The following is a 12,597-nucleotide window of genomic DNA, read 5'->3' as shown; positions in this document are numbered from 1 at the left end:
GACAATACTGGGAGTTGTTGTTTTTCAACAGCTGGAGGCTCTGCTTTGGAAACAGTGGTGTACCGGACGTTCTTATTGGGGGAGGGGGGCTGTGTAAGGGTATGTGTATATGTAGTGTTTTTAACTTTTTATTTTATTTTGTGTTAGTGTAGTGTAGTGTTTTTAGGGTACAGTCACATGGGCGGGGGATTACAGCGAGTTTCCCAGCGCAAAATTTGCTGCATCTCAAGATGCGAGAAACCCACTGTAAAAGCCTCGCCCATGTGAATGTACCCTGTACATTCACAGGGGGGGGTGCATCAGCTGTTGCAAAACCACAACTCCCAGCATGCATGGTCTGTTAGTGCATGCTGGGAGTCATAGTTTTGCAACAGCTGGAGGCACACAGGTTAGGGAACACTGAGTTAGAAACAGACAATGTTTCCCAACCAGTGTGTCTCCAGTTGTTGCAAAACTACAACTCCCAGCATGCCCAGACAGCTGAAGGGCATGCTGGGAGTTGTAGTTCGGCAACATCTGAAGGGCCAGATGTTGCTGAACTAAAACTCCCAGCATGCCTGGACAGTCAGTGCATACTGGGAGTTGTAGTTTTGCAACAGCTGGAAGAGCACAGATTGGAGACCATTATACAATGGTCTCCAAACTGGGGCCCTCCAGATGTTGCAAAACTACAACTCCCAGCATGCATGGTCTTTTAGTGCATGCTGGGAGTTATAGTTTTGCAACAGCTGGAGGCACACAGGTTAGGAAACACTGAGTTAGAAACAATGTTTCCCAACCAGTGTGTCTCCAGCTGTTGCAAAACTACAACTCCCAGCATGCCCAGACAGCTGAAGGGCATGCTGGGAGTTGTAGTTCGGCAACATCTGAAGGGCCAGATGTTGCTGAACTAAAACTCCCAGCATGCCTGGACAGTCAGTGCATGCTGGGAGTTGTAGTTTTGCAACAGCTGGAAGAGCACAGATTGGAGACCATTATACAATGGTCTCCAAACTGAGGCCCTCCAGATGTTGCAAAACTACAACTCCCAGCATGCCCAGACAGCCAAAGGCTGTCTAGGCATGCTGGGAGTTGTAGTTTTCAGACTCCTAGAAGCAGCAGTGAAGATCTTCACTGCTGCCTCTGAGGACTACATACTTACCCGTCGCTGCTCGTCCACGTGGCCGGTCCCGCGCTGCTCCTCGGTCCCGCCGCTGGATCAGGTAAGTCCGCCGGTCCCCTCCTGTTCCCCCCCGTGTGCCGCAGGTCCCCGCGAGCCCCCGCAGCCTTCGTCCCCCGTTCTGCCCGACTTCCAGGGGCGGGCAGTGCGGGGGATCTGAACTTTCACCCCAGATCACTGTGATTGGTCCACAGGGACCAATCACAGTGATCGCTGACCAGGACCATCAATTGATGGTCCTGGGGGTGAAGCAGAAGTTGTCCCCTGCTGGAAACAGCGGGACTTCTGCCAGTTAACCCGTGCGATGCTGCGCATCGCCGGGTTAACTGCATGTCATTTATAAACGCCGGGATGCGCGAACGCACTGCACAACCCGGCGTTTATATATGACATTCTGCGGGAAGGGGTTAATACAGTTTTTTACCCGGATCAAAAGACGTGGTGGACTACGGTTTCAGGTACGGGTAAAAAAAAAAAAAAAAAAAATGGGCAAAACCATATAAGACACAAAGCGGACTAAACTGGATGATACGTTTGACATACGGTTTTCTATACAGTTCCATACAGTTTTTAACTTGAAACCGTATACAGGAACTGTATAGCAAAAACGTGGTGTGCATGCACCCTTATACTGCCAAGATCGGCACAATCTCGGTCTTGGCAGTTGTGGTCGCATCCTGGCTGTGATTGACCAGGTGAGCCAGGTCCACCCGCCAATCTCCTGCACCGTGTCCAGCAGCGCAGGGAATATACCGAGAACGTACCGGCTGACAGGACATACCCATACTTTCTGTAGGGTTAAGGTTGCATGTGTTTTTTTTTTTTTTTTTTTATATATCACTCAGTACCTAATCTTGACCATGTACAACTTATTTTTATGTGTCTAGCACCTTTATTAATTGTTTTATTAGACTTTTAATTTAGCTCACTAGTCTGAATTCCTCTCAAAGGGAGGGGGCGTGGCCTCACTGTGCAGGTCTCCGCCCCCACAGTATACTGTCTGCTCACATCTGTAGCAAAACTACAACCTCCCAGCTTGTCCTCACTGACAGTAGCGGGACACAAGCTGACAGTGGGAGGATTTTTCCTCCAGCTGTGACCCCTGCGCTCACAGCTGTCAATCAAGGAAGTGTGTCCATGACATAGGTGATGACGCATGGACACAGCAGGACTAGTATGTGTCCAAGCAGGCAGTGGGGGCAGTTGTTTGACTGGCCTTTTCAGTATGAAATACTGAAAATTTTCTAATGAAAACAATTGCAAAACCTATTGGTTATACATGCTTTATAATATATCAAAAGTTTTTCCATCTGACAGTGCCCATTTAAAATCACTACTTTGCTGTTGCCATAATCCGCTGCTGCTAAGTGTGAATGTACCCTTAGGTATCTTTTACACAAGCTTAACAAGCACAAGCTTATTACACACTGCGCTTGTGCGAGAGAACCTGGACTCCCGACGTGCGGTCATATGACCGCTTATCACGTGACCTGATGTTTACGTGCGCATGAGATCTATAGTCCCGTTCACGTGACCCATTGGGGCAGATGTGACGACATCATCCCAGTAACTGGATCACGTGACCAGAACCCGGACGCAGTTGCGGTCCGGCGATGCCATATACTGGCAGGCGGAAATGGCATTAGCGTCCAGCTGAGGTATGAGGATGAGGATAACATAATGCCATATGTATTAGGATTGGTGCACTATGAATAAATGTAGTGTTATGTCTGCTCTGATTGGTTGACATGTCACATATGAGAGGGGAGTAAACCCAGAGTTAGCCATGCCCCCTGAGGAAGCTCCGTAGTCTGAGCGAAACATATGTTGGGGTCTGTACACTGACTGGTAAGACTTGCTTATCTATTATAGACTCCGTGATTTTAATTACTATTATATGCTTGCTAGTTCCTTGCACTATGCACCTTATGTATTTAGTTTACTGACCTACATTACTTGAGCTATTGGCTGCTATTCATTATATGTCTATAGTCTATATACAAGACTACATGATTACCATGTCTTTTCCTGTAGTGTACTTCCAGTTGTGACTGTACTTTTGTGCTTTATGATGAATGAAATATGTTTTTTTTAATGATATTGTATTTAAATAAAGCTTTGGATATTATTTTGGTAGTGGTGTCTAATTTTGGGGTACAAGCTTAATAAGGTTGCATTATTGTGTCCCTATTATGATCACATTACTCCTATTCGGTAGATAATGTTTGGATCCCTGTGGATCATGATGAGTTATGAAATAAAGACAGAAAATATGACACCAGAAACATAACATTTGTTAATAAGCAGCAGTCGCGCACTTTTATAAAAGATCTTTATAATTAAAAAAATATATTTTTATTAGGGAGCACTTACAAGGGTGTTAGCCACATTGCAACAAGTCCCAGAGCCGCAGATAGCAATAAATTGCAAGAGCTTACACCCCTTTAGGGGACAGGGGATAAGATGTCTAGGGGCAGAGTACCCCTTTAAGGACGCAGCCAATTTTATTTTAGCATTTTCGTTTTTTCCTCCTTGTCGTCTAAAAATCATAACTCTTTTATATTTTCATCCACAGACTAGTATGAGGGCTTGTTTTTTGCGCGACCAGTTGTCCTTTGTAATGACATTTCTTTATAACGACATTACTCATTTCATTATAAAATCCATGGCGAAATATAAAAAATACTATTTGTGTGGGGAAATTGAAAAGAAAAACACAATTTTGCTAATTTTGGAAGGTTTTGTTTTCACGCTGTACAATTTATGGTAAAAATGGCAAGTTTTTTTTATTCTGTGGGTTAATATGAATAAAATGATACCCATGATTACGGTACATACTTTTCTATTATTGTACCGCTTTAAAAAAAATCTCAAACTTTTTAACAAAATTTGTGCATTTAAAACCCCTCTATTTTGACGTCCTATAACTTTTTCATTTTTTCGTATAAGCAGAAATATGGGGCTCATTATGTGCATCTTGCTCTGTACATTTTATTGATACTTCATTTGCCTATATAAAACTTTTAATAAGTTTTTATTTTAATTTTTTGGAATATTATGTGACAAAAAAGCAGCAATTTTGGACTTTTTTTATTTATTTATTTTTGACGTTTACGCCATTCACCGTACAAGATCAATAACTTTATATTTTGATAGTTCGGACATTTGCGCATGCGGTGATACAAAATATGTTTATTAATTAATTATTACTTACCGGTAACTGGCGATTTACATTTTTATTGTGGAGAGGGGATTTTTCAAATGAAATTTTTTAAATTTTTTTACATTTTTTTTTTACACTTTAATAGTCCCTATAGGGGACTATTTATAGCAATCACTTGATTGCTAATACTATTCAGTGCTATGCATAGGGCATGGCACTGATCAGTATTATCGGCTATCTTCTGCTGTGGTCTGCTCAATCTCAGATCAGAGCAGAAGACCCCAGGAGACAGATGGAGGCAGGTGAGGGGACCTCCGTCCGCCATTATGGATGATCAGATCCCCGCGGCAGTGCTGCGGGCGACCCAATCATCCATATTAAGTGCTGCACTGCCGCAGATGCTGTGATCTGTATTGATCATGGCATCTGAGGGGTTAATGGCACATATCAGCGTGATCGCTGATGTGCGCCATTACCTGCAGGTCCCTGGATGCTGATAGCAGACCGGCCGCGCATGACACAAGCACGGCTCCGGTGCTTGCAGTCATGTATAGAACACAAATGTACGTCCTAGTGCGTTAAGTACCAGGACACCAGGACGTACATTTACGTCCTATGTCGTTAAGGGGTTGAAAAAAAATCTGTTTTTATGTTCCTCTGTCTTTCCACACTATCCCTTATGTTGTGCGGTAATAACTCAATTATGAATTATGGTCATAAAAATATTAATTATGAATTTATGTTTTTTGAAAATAATCAAAATATTAAAATTATGACCTGGTGAATTGTAGACAAAGCCAATCAATACAATTCACATCTGAGTCTGAGTTCTTTTTATGACGGGATGACATTAATGCTTAAATGTGTGTGGGGGTATGATTAGCGCCGCGGCCATAACAAATTTACTGTTCTCAGGGGGGGGGGGGCTGCACAGGGTGCCTCTAGCTGCTTCACCACTACAACTCCCAGCATGCCCTGACAGCCAATAGATGTCAGGGCAAGCTGGGAGTTGTAGTGGTGAAACAGCTGGAGGCACCCTGTGTAGATGAACTGAGGACGGAAGTCGGCGCCCCAGCAGGCATCAGTGACGTCTGCCTGCTGGGGAAGTCTACCTGGTAGTGAGCACACTACCAGGCAGACAAAAAGGCATTTTTTATATAGTAAAAAAAAAAAAAAAAAGCAGGGAGGGGGTTAGGGAGATGGGCAATAGTCAGGGACAGAAAAGAAAAAAAAAAGGATGGTGGTAGCTACCCTTTAAGGATGTAGTTTTGCAATATACAATAATATACATGTATTATAAAAGTATGCAGATTTATTGGTTATAAGGTTATAAACATAAATGAGTAATAAACACAATGATATATGCAAATGAATATCAATTAGATATATTAGTAAACATTACAAGCTTGTTAATTGACTACATATAGTAGAACAATTCATGTGAGTAGTGAGTAACTTGTTACAATAAAACAAAAGCTACTAGGTTAGGAATATCATATAAGAAAAAAGTTACATATCACTGTGTCCCGAGGAAACCTCATGATATCAAGATGGGCGATATCTGATTATAGACATATCAATATGGAATGCTAAGTACACTCCCCACCCCCTTCTATCCAACTACAAATCACATGACTCCAAGAATGGGCAAATCCATCTAAGGATATAAACGGAAGAACTATGATATACTTCCGCCCCACTCTTGACTATTTTCTAAACATGACTTTGGTAAGATTATTAAGACAATTAAATAGCAATGATAAATGATCTTGCTAGACTATATTTTAGAAGAAAGAACTTGAATCAAGTGGGAGATTTACTTATAAAACTTAACTTGGTGAGTAGGAGTTCTATCAATATCTAAAGCAATCGTTCAATGCTTTCTTATAGATCTGGAGAATAGACTCTTCTGCTGTTAGAATCTATAATACAGAACATCATAAGACTATAATCTCAATATGCAGATAATTAATCAATTAATTAATTCATGTTCGCCAATCTAAATGGTATAATTCCATCCACATTATTCCAATTGATCTTAATTAAATGGAATCAAGTCTATGTAAGAACTTTGTTTCCGTTCTTAGGAAAGCTGAATGGTCCATTGCATTGTCATGGGTAGCCATAGTCTGTACCGTGTGATCAATCCGGCTTGCTGGGATCTACGACATCATGGCTTTCGTGGCTTCCATCTCGTGGACCTCTTTCAGTGGCAGACCTCTTTGTCTTTGTCTAAGTCTTCCTTCTTGGTGTGTCCCTAGGTCTCTTCTTCGGGTATTTTCATAGTCCGTCTAACATCTGGTTTAACAGACTTTTTAATTAGTTAGACACACCCTCCTAAATTGGAATTCCCCAATGAATGTAGCTTGGGTGTGTACATAAGGTAATGACTATGATGTCACTATAATACCCAGAATGCATTTCTGGTTGGTGTAATGTCAACTACCCATACGCTATTGGGTGCTATTGCATAGACAATCAGAATCAATACCATTAAGGGTTAATTGTCCAAAATTGATTTTAAACCCATATTCCCCACATGATGTATGGAATCCTAAATTAGAAGTATGGGTTAAGGTGTGACACTTCGAAATAATTAACTATGGTGGATCTCCAGACATCTTGCGGCCTAGTCGAATATATTCCCAGCTATAAATTTATTGGAAAGATATATATATCTAGACTACAATTGATGTCTCCAACACAGATGTGTGAATGTTTATTTGTCCAGTCAAATGGGTAATTAATATTTAGTAAGAATAACGTACACAAGACTGGCACAACTTTTGACAAAGACTCATTATCAAAGTCTTTACTTGAGACGCTATAACTTTCCCACCATGTCTTAGGAATGCCAGCACTGAGCAATACTCCTAATGAGAATCAGAGAATCATTTATAAGATTATATATATATATATATATATATATATATATACTGATGTCCTTTACAATACTAACAGTATATGACAATGTCATATGTCCTACTGTTTCTTATCTCAACACCCCTTCTTTCCATTCACCCCCCCCCCCTTCACTTTTGAATTCTGGCAGTGTTTTCACTCTAGTGGTAGCATGAGATGGTGTCTACAACCCACACAAGTGGCTCAGGTAGTGCAGCTCATACAGGATGGCACATCAATGTGAGCTGTGGCAAGAAGATTTGCTGTGTCTTTCAACGTAGTGTCCAGAGCATGGAGGCACTACCAGGAGACAGGCCAGTACATCAGGAGACGTAGAGGAGGCCGTGGGAGGGCAAAAACCCAGCAGCGGGACCGCTACCTCTGTCTTTGTGCAAGAAGGAGCAGGAGCAGCACTGCCAGAGCCCTGCAAAATGACCTCCAGCAGGCCACAAATGTGCATGTGTCCACTCAAACGGTCAGAAACAGACTCCATGAGGGTGGTATGAGGGCCCCACGTCTACAGGTGGGGGTTGTGCTTACAGCCCAACACCGTGCAGGACATTTGGCATTTGCCAGAGATGAAAGCAGGTTCACACTGCGCACATGTGACAGATGTGACAGAGTCTGGAGACACCGTGGAGAACGTTCTGCTGCCTGCAACATCCTCCAGCATGACCGGTTTGGCGGTGGGTCAGTAATGGTGTGGTGTGCCATTTCTTTGGGGGCTGCACAGCCCTCCATGTGCTTGCCAGAGGTAGCCTGACTGCCATTAGGTACTGAGATGAGATCCTCAGACCCCTTGTGAGACCATATGCTGGTTTGATTGGCCCTGGGTTCCCCCTAATGCAACATAATGGATGTGGCTGGAGTGTGTCAGAAGTTCCTGCAAGAGGAAGGCATTGATGCTATGGACTGGCCCACCCATTCCCCAGACCTGAATCCGATTGAGCACATCTGGGACATCATGTCTCGCTCCATCCACCAACGCCACGTTGCACCACAGACTGTCCAGGAGTTGGCGGATGCTTTAGTCCAGGTCTGGGAGGACATCCCTCAGGAGATCATCCACCACCTCATCAGGAGCATGCCCAGGCATTGTAGGGAGGTCATACGGGCACGTGGAGGCCACACACACTACTGAGCCTCATTGTGACTTGTTTTAAGGACATTACATAAAGTTGGATCAGCCTGTAGTGGGGTTTTCCACTGTGATTTTGAGTGTGACTCCATATCCAGACCTCCATGGGTTGATAAATTTGATTTCCTTTGATAATTTTTGTGTGATTTTTGTTGTCAGCACATTCAACTATGTAAAGACGAAAGTATTTCATACGATTAGTTCATTCATTCAGATCTAGTATATGTTATCTTAGTGTTCCCTTTATTTTTTTGAGCAGTGTATAATATCCTTATAGTTTTTTTGTATACTCTGCCTAGATTTTGCTTGATTTATGCAATATCAATTATCAAGGTTTACAAGTAATGGCTTAAGTATTTGTGTGTGTGACAATAGGCTGCCGTGCTGATGAAGAACCAGTCATCACTGTATCACATGTGGTTATCTATAATACACACTGTAGCATAAATGGATTAGTGTGCAATACAGTAACCCCCCGACATGCGATGGCCCCGACATATGATTAAATCGATATATGATGCTTTTATATGTCAGGGCTATCGCATTAACTGCTATCCGACAGCGCAAAATGCTTAAGCTGCTGTCGGATAGCAGTTTAAGCATCCCGGGCAGGTTCGCTTACCTATCCCCGCTGCTCCGGGTCCACTTCGCGATCCTCCGGCGTCTTCTGCATCTTTTCCGGGGTCCGGGTCTCGTTTTCCGGCATCGTTATTACGTCACTACGCACACCGCGCCGTCAGAAATGTATTTCCGAGGGGATTCGGATGAAAGAATTAACACGTCCATTCTTTCTGCTGCGGAACATTCTGCCGTGTGCACAGTTCAGCATAATCCCCTTGAAAACATTGGAAGGCCAAAAATTTTACGCTGGACTTTGCTTGGAAATTCTGCTGTGTGTAAAGAAAGAGTGACCTTATTACCAGGAGCCCTGGCCGACATTTATCATTGTCTTTAGACAGTGTGCCTAGAAAAGGTGCAAAAAAGGCACAAGCAGGGTTTTTTGCACCTTTTTTGCGCCTTTTGGTTTACACATTTCTGCTGATTTTGAGGTGCAATCCACTGATTTTGGCAATAGACATGATATGGAAGGGTTTTATCAACTGTGGAAAAGTCTCTGAACTACACCAGCCCAGACTTAGGGGGAGATTTATCATTGCTTTTAGAGCATTTTTTTTGTCTATGTTTTGGCGCAGTTCAGGCACAAGCAGCATATTTTGAGACTTTTATGCGCCTTTTGATATAGACAGTTTTACTCTTTTTGCCTTCCCGTAGAACTTTTCCTTTTTGACCATGTAGTGGTCACATATTTATCATTTGCAACTTTTGTTAAAAGTCGCTATTTTCTGCACAAAGGTACTTTTTTTTTAAGCACAAAGCTACACCACCTACCAGTGGGCGTGAGAATCCCTTCTACCTTCCGCAATTCAACCATTAACCTCTTGTGGACGACAGCGTCCCACTCCCCTTCTATGACACGCGCTCAGGAGCTGAGCACAGGTCATAGCTGGGTTGCCACCAGGACCCATCTTTAACTCCTTGGGGACGGAGCCCATTATAACACTAAGGACGGGAGCATTTTTTTTGCAATTCTGACCACTGTCACTTTAAACATTAATAACTCTGGGATGCTTTTAATTTTCATTCTGATTCCGAGATCCTTTTTTCGTGACATATTCTACTTTATGTTAGTGGTAATTTTTTTGTCGATACTTGCATCATTTCTTGGTGAAAAAATCAAAAATTTGATGAAAAAATTGAAAATTTAGAATTTTTCTAACTTTGAAGCTTTCTGCTTGTAAGGAAAACAGACATTTCAAATAAATTATATATTGATTCACAAATACAATATGTCTACTTTATGTTGCCATCATAAAGTTTACATGTTTTTACTTTTGGAAAACATCAGAGGGCTTAAAAGTTCAGAAGCAATTTTCCAATTTTTCACAAAATTTTCAAAATTGGAATTTTTCAGGGACCAGTTCAGTTTTGAATTGGATTTGAAGGGACTTCATATTAGAAATACCCCATAAATTACCCCATTATAAAAATTGCACCCCTCAAAGTATTCAAAATGACATTCAGTAAGTGTTTTAACCCTTAAGGTGTTTCACAGGAATAGCAGCAAAGTTAAGGAGAAAATTCAAAATCTTCATTTTTTACACTCGCATGTTCTTGTAGACCCAGTTTTTGAAATTTTACAAGGGGTAATAGGAGAAAAAAAAAACCAAAATTTGTAACCCAATTTCTCTCGAGTAAGGAAATATCACATATGTGTATGTCAAGTGTTCGGCGGGCGCATTAGAGGGCTCAGAATGGAAGAAGCGACAGTGGAATTTTGGAGAGTGAATTTTGCTGAAATGGTTTTTGGGGGGCATGTCACATTTAGGAAGCCCCTATGGTGCCAGAACAGCAAAAAAAAAAACACATGGCATACTATTTTGGAAACTACACCCCTCAGGGCACGTAACAAGGGGTCCGCTGAGCCTTTACACCCCACAGGTGATTGACAACTTTTCGTTAAATTTGGATCTGTAAATGAAAAAAATGCTTTTCACTAAAGTGCAGTTTTCCGCCCCAAATTTACCATTTCTACAAAGGGTAATGGGAGAAAAATACCCCCAAAATTTGTAACGCAATTTCTCCCGAGTACGGAGATACCCCATATGTGGCCCAAAACTGTTGCCTTGAAATACGACAGGGCTCTGAAGTGAGAGAGCGCCATGCGCATTTGAGGTCTAAATTAGGAATTTGCAATAGGGGTGGACCCGGTTACAAGGATGGGGCTTGTCTCCACCAAAACCCTACAGCAGTGTCTCCCAAACAGGGTGCCTCCAGCTGTTGCAAGACTTCCAGCCTGCCAGGACAGTCAATGGCTGTCCGGCAACACTGGGAGTTGTGGTTTTGCAACAGCTGGAGGCGCTGTTTAGGAAACACTGCCATATGAGACGTTTTTCATTTTTATTGGGGGGGGGGGCGACGTGTAAGGGGGGTGTATGTGTAGTGTTTTACTTTTTATTATTTGTTAGTGTAGTGTAGTGTTTTTAGGGTACATTCACACAGGCAGAGGTTCACAGTAAGCTTCCTTGAAGGAAACCCACTGTAAACCCGCCCGTGTTAATGTACCCTGTCCCAAACCTTCAGCTTTGGCAAAATGACAACTCTCAGAATGCACTGACAGACCGTACATGCTGGGAGTTGTAGTTTTACAACAGCTGTAGGCACACTGGTGGGGAACCACTGAGTTAGAAAACCGACTCTAGCTCAGTGATTCCAACCAATGTGCCTCCAGCTGTTGCAAGACTACAACTCTCAGCATGTACGGTCTGTCAATGCACTCTGGGAGTTGTAGTTTTGCAACAGCTGGAGGCACACGGGTTGGAATCACTAAGTTAGGAAACAGACTCTAGCTCAGTGTTTCCCAACCAGTGTGCCTACAGCTGTTGCAAAACTATAATTCCCAGCACGGCCAGACAATCAGGGATGCTGGGCGTGTAGTTCTGCAATATCTGGCCCTTCAGATGTTGCAGAACTACAACTCGCAGCATGCCTGGACAGTCTGGGCATGCTAGAAGTTGTAGTTATGCAACAACTTGGGAAGAACAGTTTGGTGACCTCTAAGTAGTGGCCTCCAAACTGTAGCCCTCCAGATGTTGCAAAACTACAACTCCAAGCATGCCTAGACTGTCCAGGCATGCTGGGAGTTGTAGTTCTGCAACATCTGAAGGACCAGATATTGCAGAACTACATGCCCAGCATCCCTGACTGTCTGGCCATGCTGGGAACTGTAGTTTTGCAACATCTGGAGGGCTACAGTTTGGAGGCTACTACTTAGCGGTCTACAAACTGTTCTTCCCAAGTTGTTGCATAACTACAACTTCTAGCATGCCCAGACTGTCCAGGTATGCTGGGAGTTGTAGTTTTGCAACATCTGAAGGGCCAGATATTGCAGAACTTCACGCCCAGCATCCCTGACTGTCTGGCCATGCTGGGAATTGTAGTTTTGCAACATCTGGAGGGCTACAGTTTGGAGTCCACCATATAGTGGTCTCCAAACTGTGCCACTTCAGATGTTGCAAAACTACAACTCCCGGCATGGCCAGACAGTCAGGGATGCTGAAAATTGTAGTTTTGCAACATCTGGAGGACCACAGTTTAGAGACCACTACACAGTGGTCTCCAAACTGTGACCCTCCAGATGTTGCAAAACTACAACTCCCAGCATGCCCAGACAGCCTT

Source organism: Hyla sarda, chromosome 8 (genome assembly GCF_029499605.1).
Source record: "Hyla sarda isolate aHylSar1 chromosome 8, aHylSar1.hap1, whole genome shotgun sequence".
Lineage (NCBI taxonomy): Eukaryota > Metazoa > Chordata > Amphibia > Anura > Hylidae > Hyla > Hyla sarda.
This window is presented reverse-complemented; position numbering follows the sequence as displayed.